The sequence below is a fragment of the Balaenoptera physalus genome (assembly GCF_965194825.1).
Source record: "Balaenoptera physalus genome assembly, chromosome: 13".
Taxonomy (NCBI): domain Eukaryota; kingdom Metazoa; phylum Chordata; class Mammalia; order Artiodactyla; family Balaenopteridae; genus Balaenoptera; species Balaenoptera physalus.
The window spans coordinates 45,832,125-45,849,663 of NC_138892.1; the positions used below are offsets into that span (position 1 = coordinate 45,832,125).

General features: G+C 39.4%; 1 protein-coding gene and 1 pseudogene across 3 annotated transcripts in view; both read right to left on the bottom strand.

Annotated features, from left to right (window-relative positions):
* The window catches only part of TRHDE (thyrotropin releasing hormone degrading enzyme), a 394,213-nt gene that overhangs the window by 227,708 nt on the left and 148,966 nt on the right, over nucleotides 1-17,539 (bottom strand). The gene's annotated exons all lie outside the window — the stretch shown is intronic.
* Nucleotides 6,512-8,080, bottom strand: LOC309640475 (FXYD domain-containing ion transport regulator 6 pseudogene; annotated as a pseudogene). The gene has a single exon. The product of its transcript is annotated as an FXYD domain-containing ion transport regulator 6 pseudogene (transcript).

A 17,539-nucleotide genomic window follows, 5' to 3' on the forward strand; every position in this document is an offset into this window, starting at 1 on the left:
TTTTTTCTAGGAATTTGTCCATTTTACTAAACTGTCAAAACTAGTAGCATAAAATATTAATAAAAGCCTCACATTATTTTTAACATATACAGTACCTGTGGTGATACTCTTTTTTTATTCTGTACATGGATTATTTGCACATTCTCATTTTTTATTCCTTGACTAATCTCAACAAATATTTGTAAATTTTATTATTCTTTTCAGGAAATCAACTTGTGATGACCTGTTTTTGGATTGTTTTATAGTTCTTTAATTTCTGCCTTCTTCCTGGATAAGGCAAGGACTTTAGAGCAATTTAACCACATTTATTCCTCTCCCAGTAGATAGGTTATCACTACCAGTTACTTTATTTCTATTTTAAATTTCATGATACATTTTTATTATTATTTTAAACAATTAATGTTACTTTATATTTGCCTACGTATTTACCAATTTTTTCTTGTCATTTCTCTTGTTTTCCAGACCTTCCATCTGGGATTATTTTCCTTCAGACTGAATGACATCTGGATTGAAATTTTAGTCTAAATTATGCTGCAATAACTGATGACTACAAAATCTCATTGGCTTGCAACAACAAAGATTTCTTTTTCTCTCACATTTATGCGTATGGTGGATCAACTACAGCTATGTTTAATGTACTCTTCATTTCAGGATCAAAGTTAAAGGAGAAACTCCTATCGAGAACAACTGTTTTAAAAATTCTGCTCAGAAGTGTAACTTCTGAGTGACATGTCACTTCCACTCACACTCAATCAGCTAATAAAGTGATATGGTTAAATCTGATAACACTGAGGCATGAGAGTCAATTAGAAACAGTGGGAAAACCTTCTGACATTAATAAGATCTTCCCAACCTTTTTTTTTTCTGACGTTTCCACTTGACAGTGTCTGTTGATGACGAACTCAGTATTTGTCTGCCTGAAAAATGTCTTTCATTTACTGACATTTTCCGGGTATGCAATTCTCTGGGTATTTTTTCCTTTCAGAACAATAATGATATCATTCCACTTTCTTCTGACTTCATTGCTACTATTAAGAAATTAGCTGTCAGTCTGTTACCAATTTGAAGACAATCTTTTTTTTTTTTTTTAAATCTCTGGCTGCTTTTAAGATCTAAACTTGTATTTGGTGCATTGAATATGATATATTCAGGTGTGTATTCCTTTCTATTTATCATGCTTGGGATTTGTTGGGCATTTTGAGTCCACAGACTGTATTGTTCTGTTCTGAAAAATTTGCAGCCAATATCTCCTCAAATATTTTCTCTTCCCCATACTTCCCCTCCGTTTCTTCTAGAACTCCAATTAGACATGTATTATACCTCATATACTAGACTTTCTTTTTCTCTCCTCCATGAATTTTAATGTTTCTTTCATATAAATATTTCATATATACATTTTTCTTTTCTTTGCCTCTTCAAGCTAAATTCTGGAAAGTTATTCTGACTGATTTTCTGGATAATTATTCTGACGGATTCATTGAGTTTTTAATTTCAATTATTGGACTTCTCATTTCTAAAACATATAGTTGTTTCCTTTTCAAATATGCTAGGGTATGTTTAGAATGCTCTAACTTCAGAGACATTTTTATTTCTTTGAACATTGTTAGCATGACTATTTTATAACTTGTAACTATAATTACAATAACTATAGTATTTGCACATTTGTTTTTGTTTTATGTTTTGTTAGTTGGTTCTTGCTATTGATACCCTATTTCCTTCTGTGATTGCTAGTAAGTGTTACTGAGTAATTTTCCTTAGAAAAATATTTGTAGATACTCTTTGAGGCTAACATGAAGGTAACTTTCTGCAGAAAAGCTTTTAATTTCCTTCTATCAGGTCCTTAAGGATACCCCCAGTTGAGAAGCAATTAAACAGAATTCAGATTTTGGGGAGCCATCAACATATGTAAATTTGGGTTTCAAATACACATGAGAACCAGACTGTGGTTATAACCTCTCTGAGAGTTTCCACTTCTGCTTTGGAGAGCATCAAGATGATCTTCCTTACAGACCTGTACTGGAAGAATGAGGCCAGTTTACCTTTACTCCTCCCACATTCCTTGGGGTTCCCAACTCTACAAGAGGAGTGCTATCTTTTAGACTCTCCACCTAAAGTGGGTCCCAGGTTTGTTTCCTGTCCACGTTATCCTATTTGCACTTGAATTTAACTCATTTGGCAAACTTCCTCAGAGAAAAGTGGGGGATTCAATGATCCTCTTAACCTTCTGGTTCCAGCTTTTATTTACATTTTAATTTGGTTGATCGTTACTGTCTTTTTAGATCTTTGGTGCCTAAAAAAATTTTTTTTCTATTTTATGGAGCATTTTTAGTTGTTATTATTCCACCGCAAAGGTTGGTTCAAATAATCTATCTCATCATGTTTCCAAAAAGGGAAATTCCAAGATGTATCTTTATTTAACATTATTTAATATTTCATTGATGTTTTTGTAACAGAAACATATTCATTGCAAACAAAACACAAATAATATTTGTCTCCCACCTTCATTTTATACTTTATTTAGTGGAATGAATATTCCTCGTCCTAGATAAAAATCGCAATAGGTCTCATGTTTTGGATATCCAGCCCTGGACAACAATAAGTTTTAAACCTCAATTAGCATTAAATTGTTTCACTTCCGCCCACCCACCCTCATTAACTTTAGCCTGCTTTGGTCTGGAGTCTGCTGTATTGAAAGGGATCTCTTTGCTATTCTACTCCACACTCTCTACTCAATTTCTCTCCCATTTGATCCCTTTGCTATTCTACTCTATTGTACTTCCCTATATGCAATGTCTTCCCCTTTCACTAGCTGCTAATTAGCCTGTCTCCAGGATTAAAGTTGTGTGTGGCAAACAAGAGGTTGAGTCAAGGGATTGAGGTACATGAGTTAAGGGAACAAAAAATGTACTTACTTGGATGAGTGGCTTTGTGCTCTCTGAACCTGGCAAATAATGAAAGCTGACTTTTGATGAGGTACTTTGTGGACTTAGAGGATGATTCCTGCAGGGCACATGTGATTCTATTCCTGATGGTCATTTGAGATGGTTTCCTTAAGCCCTGGCTATTAATGGTACATTTCCAGACTCTTTTCTCTGACGATAACCTTTGGATAAATCCTCAGGTGATTCCATACCACTTTTCTCCTGTGTAGCCCATATTCAGTCTATGGGAAATGTGCCCTGACAAACTCTGCAAGTACAAGTCAATCAAAACACATCAGCACTCTTTGTCAAAAAGCAATGTGTCAACTTTTATCATCTCCAGATTTCTCAGGCAGGAGGCAGACCTCAGTCTTAGATCTGCTTTAGTTTTTCTCACATGTAAGAAAACATAAGTCGTCTATGGTTTCCAACTGTAGAAGACACATTTAGAGTTCTGGTCGCCTCACTTAAGTCTTCCCAAACCAGCTTTGAGAGGGAGGGAACAGACCATCCTTCTCCTAAAGTCAGTGGAATGGTGACTCACGACAGCACAATAGCTCTCTAAAAGAAATATCTTTGGCAATTCATTCCCCCAATCTTTCCCGACTCTTTAAGGCCTTGATGAGGGATCCAAGTGTCATGGAGCAGCTTATCATTCATTCTCTGCATGAAAAATGAACCATCTTACTCCTACCTGGCATCCTTCTATATATGAGTTTAATGACACCTCAATCAAAAATGGGACATTCTGTACACTTTGATATCATTGTTTTATAATCAAAAACAAATTATCAAAAAATTTTAAAATTATTAACCCCACATTTAGCCATGATCTATCTGTGTGATGCTTACAGTGAAAAGTCTCATACCTATTTGCACCATTTCTTTAATAATTTTTTAAGACAAGTAAAACTACATGATATAGTCAACTGAATGGATTTTTAGAATTTCAAAATTGTTAATTGATGGAAAAAATCCAAATTCTGGTAGAAAAAAGTGAAAGCAATATATATGCATCTCACAAAGAAGTAGGAGGGAGAACTTTAGAACTCTCTAAAATAGCAAAATCTATTTCAATAATACTTGGGAGAAGTAGTTATGTTAAAATTTCCTTCAGGAGGAGAAAAATTCACCCTCACCAAAAACATCCAGGTACACCTCCACTCATTTCTCATTAGGGCAACCAACACCTACCAGAAAAAATTCTATTTCCTCCAAAAGCTGTGTGCCTCTCACATGAGAAGAAGCCTGAATATCCTGGTCCCTGCTCAGAAGCAACGATATTGCAAACGGAGAGATCTTTGCTGGATTCCACTGGGAGTCTCAGTGGAAACAACAATCTGTTGTCATTATATAGAGCACTATACAATGCCCTGGGAAGCCCTAATTCTCATAAATCAGAAGTTCTACTTGAATTCGACTGATCTATTTTAGGGAAGGCAATCCTACTCAGAATCAGATTTGTCACGGCACATTCCTTTAATCCTTAGCAGTATGAGGTCTGTAAACACAGTATTTGAAATAATATTACACATTATTTTATACAGAAGCCTTCAGAGTCCTGCATCCCTGAAAGCTTTCTAGTGAAACAGCCAAGTAACTTACTTAAGCTTCTTTCTTTTTTTTTTTTTTTAAGCAGGAGAGAAGTGAAAGTGCTATGGGCCAGTAAGCAAAGTAATGTTTGAATATTGAGAGGAGTTAATGAGACAAAAAAAGAGCTGTTGCAGTTGGCAAGTCTTACAAAGCAAAGGTTCCTGCAAAGGTAATAGTGATATGAATTAAAGACAAGGACACTGACCATCTATTTGATGTTTATACCCCAAAATGTTGCCCTCAGTAACTGCACCATATCTGCCAGACTGCCAACTTGCTTGCAAATATAATCCTCATGAAATGTTATGTTTTCCTTTACACTGACCAAGCGCATTCACCCTTTTAGAAACATCACAAAGGACTTTGTGTGAGGCTTTGAATGAATCTGCATAAAACCTCTGTGAATTAGCCAAGTGAGTGTTTTGTTTCTTTTGTTTGTTTTTTATTTTCCCTTCTGTGGTCCAAGCACACACGGAGAACAGATGCGGTAGAGAAAAAGAAAAATAACAGTAGACTTCAGCGAGCTAGGCTTAAGATAGGAGATGACTTTGGGGAAAAGTATAATTAGGAATTAACTGAGTATTAGAGATACAATATACCAATGTACAGCTAGAGAACCAAATCAAATCACGAAAGAGGACCACTGAAGAGAGTAGAGACATCTCAAACAATAGCAACTAGAGTTCTGATCTACATAGAGATCATTTTGAATGAACAAAAACAGACAAGTTATATACAATATTTTCAAGTCAGTAGATAAAAAATTAACACCTCCATGAGGTGTTCCATGACCTTCCCCCATACCTACCACCAGATAGAGTCATTACAGTGTCCTGGGATAGTGTTCTACCATCTATACTCATATATTGTTCTCTTTGTCTCAGTATTGTCTTCTGTAAAAAAGAACTAGTGATATCTTAAGGATGAAACGGGATAACTCCTAAATGTTCCTAGCACACGCCTTAAACATAGGGGGCACTCAACAAATGACCATTAAGATTCTACTCTAAATATCTTTACTTAGATCTGTCTCCCTCATTACAATCTCCTTGAAGAATTTATCATCTACTGTTAATTGAGAAGTTACGGTATACTAGGCACTGATCTATGTGTTTTACATGTAGATGCTATTGTTATCCTTATTTTACAGACAAGAAAACAGAAGCACTGACAGAATAACTAAGTCGCCCATGGTCACCTATCTAGGAAATGGCAGAGCTAAGACTTAACCCAGGTAGTCTGGCACATAGATAGTACAACACACTGAGTACAGATACTATAGAAACACACACACATACACACACATATGTTTGTGTGCATCCTGCTTAGCTATAAATAGCACAGAAATCAAGTATGAGTCAACTTCATCTCCTTAATATTTTCCTTTCTACCCATAGTCAAAATCAGAAATGCCTGCTCAAACCAACTTCAACTAGGACCTACCTCCTTCACTCCACTCCAAGCCCCCATGATCTGTTCTGGTAACTCTGGTTTCTGTCCTATTGGGTTCTACTTTTCTGACTATCTTCTGCAAATGGAAGTCCGACTTGGACTTCCTAGCTGAATTTCAATGTTGGCTTCATTCCAGAATCTAGATTACCCTTCAGCTTGAAACTCTGCCATCTTTGGATACGGTCTATCCTACTCCTATGTCCAATCCAGGCTCCTGGGAATCCACTCTGGGACCTTATTTTAAAATCCATCTTTCCTTAAAGGCAAGTATGAATATTTAGGTTCCAATTTGGGATTGAACTCCAATGACCCTGGGCAAGTTTTTAATCTCTCAGTTTCCTCATTGGAAACTATTAGGATTTGTCTCACCAGGTTGCTATGAGAACGAAATAAAATCATATATGTCAAGCACTTAGAACTTGCTACAGAGCAAACAATGCAAAGGTGCACTGAATGAAAAGAAGGCTGAGAACAGGATAATTCAGTCTGCTTTTATTATTTTGTCTACCTGAATGTCCTTCCTATTCTTTTTTTTTTTTAGGAAGCAAGTGGTATTTTTATTCCTTTCATCGTTGTTGAGGAGACATCACGACACAGAGAACAGCAGTCCTGGTCACAGCGGCACGGTTTGGTTAGTTTCCACGAGAACACAATGAGTGGGAGGGGCAGGGTCTGATTTTCCACTCTCTTCACCAGCTTCGACCTCGTGCTGTTCCCCCTGCAGCAGGGCTGCGCGGAGCCCTGCCGGGTCCCTAACCCGCAGCACAGCTGCCGCACTTGCCGTTCTGGCCAGTGACAGGCGAGCAGAGGGTTCAGGAGCCCCCGCTGCTGCCTGGCCAATGGGATGTGGGCAGAGAAGCAAAGGACCCCTGCTCTCCCAGCTGCCCCTCCCCAGAGCACTGGCCCCAGCTGAATGCACCCCTTCAGCCATCACCTGCCAGAGCCCCAGGTCAGGGACAGGAGTCTGAGTCCAGACGAGCTGGGCTAGAGATGGGCGTCTTGGGAGCAGGGAAGGCTGGAGAAGGGGGTAGGGTTCCAGAGCCCACGGGGTTATTGCTGAGAAGATATGCAAGGGGCACGTCCCCCAGGGGCAGAGTGAGGTGGGGCAGATGGGCACCAGGGAAGGGGTGTAGCTGCCCTAGGGCAAAGCGGGCTCATCAGCTCCTTGCTGGGAACCTCTCACTGCCAAGGGACCTCAGAACAGACTTGGTCCAGGGACAAATATGGAAGCAAGGTTTTTATAAAAGGAGTGAAGACGGGCCACGTAGCAGGATCACGAAGGTGATGTAAACCTTCCCAAGTCCCAAGCCAATCGGAGACTCCCGCCCGTGCCCAACCCCTCCATCCACCCCTAAATCAAGAGAAGGAACTGGTCTCTTAGGGACAAAGCAGACTCCCAGGAGTGGAAGGTGATGGGGCCATGGAGAGCAGAGACGAGCTGACAGCCACATGGCTGAGCTCCTGCCCAGGAAAGTGGGGCCAGGTTCACTAAAATACAGTGTCATCCACGAGCAAGCAGCCATGAAGACCACAGTCATCAGACACACAAACACACACACAGACACACGTCACAGGAGGTGGACGAGACCACAGGCTGCAGGGAGGCAGAGGTTGCATCATTAAGTTGAGGACAGGTGTCTAGGGGTTGGGGAGAGGGCGGGGGACACACAAGTTCTTGGCTTCTCCTGGGGAAAGATCTGTGGCTGAAGTGGCCAGTTTTCTTAAGCATCAGCATTTGCATCCAAAGGTTCAAGCAGCTGCCTTCAGGTTCTTTGTGCCTGAGGGCTGCACTTCAGTTCTCTGCTTTCTGGGACTCCGTTGCATTTGCAGTGATGAGGTTCTCCACCTGGGCCTCCTCGTCCCCTGGAGCCCGCGGCTTCTGGTTAAAACTGCACTTGCATCTGCGACTTAGGATAAGCAGGTTCCCCACCGAGAAAAGGACCACAGCAAACACCAATCCCCCGATCCTCAGGGTCTGGTAGTCATAATGAAAAGGGTCCTTTTCTTTCTCCTGCTCAGCTGCATTGGCCAGGACCGCCGGGGCCAGCAGGCCGCACAGGAAGAGCAGCGTCACCTCCATGGCGTCTGGGGACGGAGGGAGGAAAATGACTCTCTGGGTAGGAGACCCCCCCACTCTAACCCTCAGCCCGGCAAGGGCCCCAATCGGATTCCCACCCCGACTCTGAGCTCTCTCCACACGGTGTGAGGTCGTCCTTCCTATTCTTGACTTCCCCTTCATTCCTCAAGACTCAGCTCAATCATCATCTCTTCGTGTCTTCAAGGAAGTGCCTCACTTTTCTCTGCTCTCGCAACTATCTAAACAAACTTTTATCTTAGTATTTGCCACATTCTGTATCATGTGTTTCTTTGCCTATATCACTAGATTTTCAGGTTCCTGAGAGAAGATGGCATGTGGGGGGGGGGGGGTGTCTGGGGTGATTACATATTACTTACTTCTGTTCTCCCATCATAGGCACCAGCTTTTTCTGGACTTAAGTAAACTGAGTATATGATCTTATACCAGAACTACCAAATGAGAAGGTAAAAACTGGCAAAATAATGAGGTTGGATGAAGCAGAGGGAGATTAGTGAAGAAGCAATCATCAGCTTACAACTGTTTCTCAGCTCCAAGGCAGACTGTAGGCACCTTGAACCTCCACCCTGCCACTGAATCAGGCAGTCTCCCCAAGTGTACTAATCACCTTTTACCTTAGGAGGTGAAGGATGACAGTGTGTGCTGCTGAATATGTCAGTGGGGATCCTTCATAGGAAATGTAGCATCGTCAAAACTAGAATGGGATAGTGTTACGGGATGAATTGCATCCCCTAAAAAAAAATGTTGAAATCCTTACCCCTAGTACTTGTGAATGTGACCGTATTTGGAAATAGGTTCTTTGCAGATGATCAACTCAAGGTGAAGCCATTAGGGGAGCCCTAGTTCAATATGACTGATATCCTTAAAAAGAAGGAAGTCTGTACACAGAGACAGACCCATGCAGAAGGAAGACATGCACATGCGGAGAATGCCATGTGAGGACAAAGGCAGTGATCAGGGTGGTGTTCCTAACAAGCCAACGAACACCATGGATTGCCAGCAAACCACCAGAGGCTAGGAGAGCGGCACGAAACAGATTCGCCCTCACAACCCTCAGAAGGAACCAAACCTGCCTACACCTTCATCTGGAACTTCTAGCCTCCAGAGCTGTGAGACAAGAAAATTTCTTTTGCTTAAGCCACCCAGTTTGTGGTACTGTTACTGTAGCCCTAGCAAACTAATACAGATTTATTTGGGAAGCAATAAGGAAATCTCATTAAAAGATAAGCATAATAGAATTCAGTCAAGAAAATAAGTAAATGTAACCATCTTAACCAAAATACTGAAACAGAGAAAAAAATGTGTTACTTATCTCAGGCCAACAATTCCACTTAGCAGCTTTTCATCCAGGTCTAGAAAGGAAAGCACTCCTCAGCCCCACCCATTACTATTCTCTTTCCAAATGTTTGTGGTCCATTCTTGCTCATCTATTTCTATCCTTTCAACTGAACTTTAAGAGCACTTGTCAAGTTTATTTTAAGATAATACATAAAATGATTCAAGTAGATTATTAAATGACACCAAATACAGATTCAAAGATTTCTTATTAATGATATTCCTACTGCTTTTATAAAATCTGTTGTTAATGTGAACGTGATCTTAAACTTTTCTTATATTTAAACTGCCATTTGCCAGTTTAAAGGAAAACCTCAATTTCTATGTGTAATGGTCAGCTGCAGTCTCTAGAGCACACTGCTTGGGGGCAAATCCTTACTTTTCCACTTGCTGTGAATGTGACTAAACAGGTTTTGGTACCAATTCCAGTGATGGCGGAGAAGGTTCCTACACCAAGTAGGAGTTCTCTAGTACGGAGGTCCCCAACCTTTTTGGCACCAGGGACTGGTTTCGTGGAAGACAATTTTTCCACGGATCGGGGGAAGCGGGGGAGATGGTTCAGGCAGTAATGCTAGCGATGGGGAGCGATGGGGAGCGGCAGATGAAGCTTCGCTCACTCGCCTGCCCGCCACTCATGTCCTGCTATGCGGCCCAGTTCCTAACAGGCCGAGGACCAGTAACGGTCCGTGGCCCAGGGGTTGGGGACCCCTGCTCTAGGACACCAGCTGAGTGTCCTACAATTCAACTTAATTCTGACACTATATACCCAGAGATAGCACCAGATTCTCCAGGTTAAGGTTTCAGACTTACAAGACTGCCCCCCGCCCTGCACAGCCCCCACCCCACTTCAGAGGTGTCAATCCTAAATGAGGGTTGTTACCTCTACCTCTGACCAGCTGGCTAGGTTCCAAGGACACCCTCCTCAAGTTTGATTCATTTGCTACAGCAGCTCACAGTACTCAGAGAAACATTTTACTTACTAGATCATGGGTTTATTTTAAAAGGATATAACTCGGGAACAGCCACATGGAAGAGATGCACAGGGTAAGGCATGGGGAAAGTGCACAGAGCTTCCATCCCCTCTGCACATGAGCCACTCTCCCCAATCTCCACATGTTCACCAATCCAGATGTCTCCAAACCATGTCCTTGTTGGGTTTTATGGAGGCTTCATTACATAGGCATGATTGATTAAATTATTGACCACTGGTAATTGATTCAACCTCCAGGTCCTCTCCCTTCCCCCTTCCTCCCTTCCCCTCAAAGGTCAACGGGTAGGACTGAAAGTTCAACCCTCTAATCACTGGGTTGGTTGTCTGGCAACCAGCCCCCCATCCCTAGGTGTCAGCTAGAAGTCACCTTATTAATATAACAAAAGACACTTTATTGCTCTCAACACTTAGGGAATCCTAAGGGTTTTAGGAGCTTTGTGTCAGAAAGGAACAAGGACCAAATATATATTTCTTATTATAAATCACAGTACCACAGTGACTCTAGCCACTAAACCTTTCCAAGGCTCAGTTTTCCCTTCTGTAAAATAAGGATAATGTAATCGAGGAGAACCCTATGAGGCCTTCCCAGAATAGACCTCCACCCATGTCCTCCACCTGCTTTTCGTCTGTAGAAAAACTTTAGTCAAAGAATAAATTTAATCAGAGAAGTGAGAAAATGCAGAAAGGAAGGAAAACAGTCAAGCAAGACAAAATAATAATACTTTGGCCATTAAACAAAGTCAAGGACATTTAGTTCTTCCTCAAGGACTATAGATAATTTTCTGAGCCATATCCTTTGAGCTATTTTGCAGATACTGAACCCCCCAGCAGGTGGAAGAAGTTAACTGTATGCTGCCCACAAGCACGTAGACCCCCAAACCATTTGGAACCAGAAGATTGTTGATGCTGACTCTCTATTACCTCACCACCGACCAATCAGAAGAACGTCCACGAGCCGATCACGCCCTGCTCTTTGAACACTGTAAGACTCCTCACTACCCCCTCCAGGGCGGGCACACAGTCTTGAGGGCATTAGCCCGATGTGGCCCACTTTGCCTGGCAAAACAATAAAACTATTTCTCTCTACTTCACCCAAAACTCTTGTCTCCGAGATTTAATCCGGCCCCGGTACACAGAGGCCGAATTTTGGCAACAATAATGGTAATACTAACCACACAAGGAGATCAGAATTCAGTGAGAAAATAGATGTAAAATGCTTAGTAAATGCCTCATATATAGTAAGACCTCAGTGAATGTCAGCTATCACTTTTGCTGTCCTTAGTATTAGGTATGTATTAATTTCCTAATGATACATTGGAAAAATTATAACTGTCATGGAGGTCTGCCTTAAAAAAAGACAACCCCCCCAAAAGCCGAAAATCACTTAAAAAATAATATCACTTAAAAATAAAAACTAAAAAGGCTACGATGTATTCTCTGAATGTTAATTTTTTCCCTAGTATATATGTCATTTATAACAAAGTGAAGCTGAAAAATAGTGGTATGCATACAAAAAAAGAAAAAAGTGACTGAGTAGAAACTTCCCAAAATATTTTATCTTTAAAAATCGCCTGGGACTTCCCTGGTGGCGCACTGGATGGGAATCCGCCTGCCAATGCAGGGGACACGGGTTCGATCCCTGGTCTGGGAAGATCCCACATGCTGCGGAGCAACTAAGCCCCGTACGCCACCACTACTGAGCATGCACTCTGGAGCTCATGAGCCACAGCTGCTGAGGCCCGCGTGCCTAGAGCCCGTGCTCCACAACGAGAGAAGCCACTGCAATGAGAGGCCCGTGCACCGCAGCGAAGAGTGACCCCCCTCGCTGCAACTAGAGAAAGCCCGCATGCAGCAACAAAGACCCAACACAGCCAAAAATAAATAAATAAATTTATATTTAAAAAATCGCCTAAATATTCTCAGCAGATTATCTTAACTGTATACAAAATATAATAATTCAAGATAGAAATTATTTTAGTCCATTAATGTTCTCCTTCTCTAATTGAAAATTACTTTCTTCAAATAAAGACATAAAATGCTCTAGGTAAGACTCAAGAGAACATTACTCAACATGCAAAATGTTTCAGTAATCATAGCTTCCTTAATTAAGACTTTTTTATTCCCTCAAATCTGAATAGCATACAATATACAGTGAAATCAGACATGTGATCTAACAAAATGTATGTAATCTATAATCCGGTCCTGATATGGTTTACTTAAAATCGTCACTATAAGCAAGGGCTGTGATTTACTTTTAAGTTACTTAGAAATATAAAGTAATAACTTGAAAGACATCTTTGCCAGTATCTCTGCCAAATCCTCACTCCCCCAAGGTTTGAGAATATGCAATACTTGTTAAATGGAAGCTCTTGAGGTGCATAGCTGCTGAAGTGTATAACAAACACATTTATCCTGAGAGTTTTTATTTGTCAATATGTGAAATCTGATTTTGCTTACACCTCCATGTTAAATAAATATATGTGTAGTCTAACATGTATCTCTCCTTTGGAAAAAAAAGAATTACTCATACCAGAAGCAATTAATACCAATAACTAGTTTTCTACATTGCCATGGAAAAACTCTCAAAAACCAGGAAATTACTTTAATACCAATAAACTTGAACACCTTGCAAAATACTTTCTGCTACAGTGTCCTATAAGTCAATTTTCACTATTTAAGATGACTCATTTTACTAATACAGAGGAAGACATATCTGCTTAATTGAACAGAAGAATTTAACATACTTCCATAGGTCTCTCATCTATAGTCACCAAATAAGTCACTTTCTGACTCAAAAGGCTTGATATTCATCTGTCAATAGGCTAACAAAAAATGAAAATGACAAACAGTAAGATTCCCATTTATTAGATCAAAAAACTGAGGTCCAGGGAGATTTTTGCCCAAGATTAAAGAGTGAGTTAGTGGTTGAGTGAGAAATTAAAACTGAAATCATTGCACTCCATTTTCTCCCTTGATAGCTTATTCATCTACATTTTAAAATAGACCACAGACAATTGAGATACAGAGGCAGTAAAGAACCTAGAAGTGTGTCAGTCCTATATCATTGAAAGTTCACTCTTTTTTAAAAAAGTAGTTTGTTTTTAAAGTCATAAGAATGACTACACTTTAATAAAGAATAAAAAGAATTTTTTTAAAATTAAACTTGTGCAGGAGTCCTCTAAAATCCACTGAAAAGAAGCTATTTTTGCAGTTGGTATGTCTTGTCAATTACAAACTGGATTTAATTTGAGCTTCCTACTTGCAAATTTTAGCTTTTGCCATGAATTATAGTGGTTTTCATGATTAAAAAAAAACTGTTAGTAACTCACAGCTTTGACATTTATGTTCCTATGTGAATAATACAATAAATAAATCATCCCTATTTCCTTTATTCTATTAAGCAGCAAAGGTGTGGTTTATAATTATTATCATTATTAAATAAGCAAACAATTATCAAGTTCCACATAGGATTATTCCAGAAATTAGAACTTGACCCACTTGCTAGATAAAATGGTTTCTTAACAAGAATTAGATATTCTTCTCTTAAAAACTCAATTTCATGATCTAATGTTTAGGAGATTCTCCTCAGCCACTCTGTGAAGATTTTTCTAACACTGGTCTTCAGGTAATACTTGGAGTTTAATTTTTCTATTAATTTGGAAACAGCTCAAATCTAGACTGGTAAAATGTTCCTATTAACCGTAAGTATGTAATACTTCAGTTTGCACCTCTTGAAGAAAGTGGTGAGTGAAGGATACCACACCAATCTCCCACTCCATTAACAAGTTCTGCTTGCATTTTTTGGTCTATATTGGAGTTCAAATAAGATTTAATTTTTTTTACTAGATCTTTATTGGAGTATAATTGCTTCACAATACTGTGTTAGTTATTGTTGTACAGCAAAGTGAATCAGCCATATGCATACATATGCCCCCATATCCCCTCCCTCTTGAGCCTCCCTCCCACCCTCCCTATCCCACCCCTCTAGGTGGTCACAAAGCACCAAGCTGATGGCCCTGTGCTATGCTGCTGCTTCCCACTAGCTATGTATTTTACATTTGGTAGTGTATATGTGTCCATGCTACTCTCACTTCACTCCAGCTTACCCCTCCCACCCTGTGTCCTCAAGTCCATTCTCTATGTCTACATCTTTCTTCCTGTCCTGCCACTAGGCTCATCAGTACCTTTTTTTATTGTGGTTGTTAGATTCCATATATATGTGTTAGCATACGGTATTTGTTTTTCTCTTTCTGACTTACTTCACTCTATGACAGACTCTGGGTCCATTCACCTTACTACAAATAACTCAATTTCTCTTCTTTTTATGGCTAATATTCCATTGTATATATGTGCCACATCTTCTTTATCCATTCATCTGTCAATGGACACTTAGGTTGCTCCCATGTCCTGGCTATTATAAATAGTGCTGCAGTGAACATTGTGGTGCATGTCTCTTTTTGAATTATGGTTTTCTCAGGGTATATGCCCAGTAGTGGGATTGCTGGGTCATATGGTAGTTCTATTTTAGATTTTTAAGGAACCTCCATACTGTTCTCCATAGTGGCTGTATCAATTTACATTCCCACCAACAGTGCAGGAGGGTGCCTTTTTCACCACATCCTCTCCAGCATTTATTGTTTCTAGATTTTTTGATAATGGCCATTCTGACTGGTGTGAGGTGATACCTCATTGTAGTTTTGATTTGAATTTCTCTAATTAGTGATGTTGAGCATCTTTTCATGTGCCTCTTGACCATCTGTATGTCTTCTTTGGTGAAATGTCTATTCAGGTCTTCTGCCCGTTTTTTGATTGGGTTGTTTGTTTTTTTGACATTGAGCTCCATGTGGTGTTTGTATATTTTGGAGATTAATCCTTTGTCTGTTGTTTCATTTGCAAATATTTTCTCCCATTCTGAGGGTTGGCTTTTCATCTTATTTATGGTTTCCTTTGCTGTGCAAAAGCTTTGAAGTTTCATTAGGTCCCATTTGTTTATTTTTGTTTTTATTTCCATTACTCTAGGAGGTGGATCAAAAAAGATCTTGCTGTGATTTATGTCAAATAGTGTTTTTCTTGTGCTTTCCCCTAAGAGTTTTCTAGTGTCCGGTGTTACATTGAGGTCTTTAATCCATTTTGAGTTTATTTTTGTGTATGCTGTTAGGTAGTGTTCTAATTTCATTCTTTTACATGTAGCTATCCAGTTTTCCCAGCACCACTTATTGAAGAGGCTATCTTTTCTCCATTGTATGTTCTTGCCTCCTTTGTCATAAATTAGGTGACTATATGTGTGTGGGTTTATCTATGGGATTTCTATCCTGTACCATTGATCTATATTTCTGTTTTTGTGCCAGTACTATACTGTCTTGATTACTGTAGATTTGTAGTATAGTTTGAAGTCAGGGAGCCTGATTCCTCCAGCTCCGTTTTTCTTTCTCAAGATTGCTTTGGCTATTCGGGGTCTTTTTTGTTTCCATACGAATTGTAAAATTTTTTGTTCTAATTCTGTGAAAAATGCCATTGGTAGTTTGATAAGGATTGCAATGAATCTGTAGATTGCTTTGGGTAATATAGTCATTTTCACAATATTTATTCTTCCAGTCCAAGAACATGGTATATTTCTCCATCTGTTTATGTCATCTTTCATTCCTTTCATCAGTGTTTTACAGTTTTCTGAGTACAAATCTTTCACCTCCCTAGGTAGGTTTATTCCTAGGTATGTTATTCTTTTTTTGCAATGGTAAATGGGACTGTTTCCTTAATTTCTCTTTCTGATCTTTCGTTGTTAGTGTATAGGAATGCCAGAGATTTCTGTGGATTAATTTTGTATCCTGCAACCTTACCAAATTCATTGATTAGTTCTAGTAGTTTTCTGGTGGCATCTTTAGGATTTTCTATGCATAGTGTCATATCATCTGCAAACAGTGACAGTTTTGCTTCTTCTTTTCCAGTTTGGATTCCTTTTATTTATTTTTCTTCTCTGATTGCCATGGCTAGGACTTCCAAGACTATGTTGAATAAGAGTGGCGAGAGTGGACATCCTTGTCTTGTTCCTGATCTTTGTGGAAATGCTTTCAGTTTTTCACCATTGAGTATGATGTTTGCTGTGGCTTTGTCATATATGGCCTTCATTATGTTGAGGGAGGTTCCCTCTATGCCCATTTTCTGGAGAGTTTTTATCATAAATGGGTGTTGAATTTTGTCAAAAGCTTGTTCTGCATCTATCAAGATGATCATATGGCTTTTATTCTTCAATTTGTTAATACGGTGTATCACATTGATTGATTTGCATATACTGAAGAATCCTTGCATCCCTGGGATAAATACCACTTGATCATGGTGTATGATCCTTTTAATATGTTGTTGGATTCTGTTTGTTAGTATTTTGTTCAGGATTTTTGCATCTATGTTCATCAGTGATATTGCTCTATAATTTTCTTTTTGGGGGGATATCTTTTTTTGCTTTTGGTATCAGGGTGATGGTGGCTTCGTAGGATGAATTTGGGAGTGTTCCTCCCTCTGCAATTTTTTTGGAAGAGTTTGACAGGATCAGTGTTAGCTCTTCTCTAAATGTTTCATAGAATTTGCCTGTGAAGCCGTCTGGTCCTGGACTTCTGTTTGTTGGAAGATTTTTAATTACAGTTTCAATTTCATTACTTGTGATAGGTCTGTTTATATTTTCTAATTCTTCCTGCTTCAGTCAGAAAATTGTACCTTTACAAGAATTTGTCCATTTCTTCGTGGTTGTCCATTCTAATTTTATTGATTTGCATCCTCTCCCTTTTTTTCTTGATGAGTCTGGCTAAGGGTTTATCAATTTTGTTTATCTTCCCAAAGAACCAGATTTTAGCTTTATTGATCTTTGCTATTGTCTTCTTCATTTCTATTTCACTTATTTCTGCTCTGATCTTTATGTTTTCTTTCCTTCTACTGACTTTGAGTTTTCTTTGTTCTTCTTTCTCTAGTTGCCTTAAGTGTAGGGTTAGATTGTTTATTTGAGATTTTTCTTGTTTCTTGAGGTGAGACTGAATTGCTATAAACTTCCCTCTTAGGACTGCTTTTGCTGCTTCCCATAGGTTTTGGGTTGTTGTGTTTTCATTGTCATTTGTTTCTAGGTATTTTTTAATTTCTTCTTTGATTTCTTCAGTGATCTCTTCG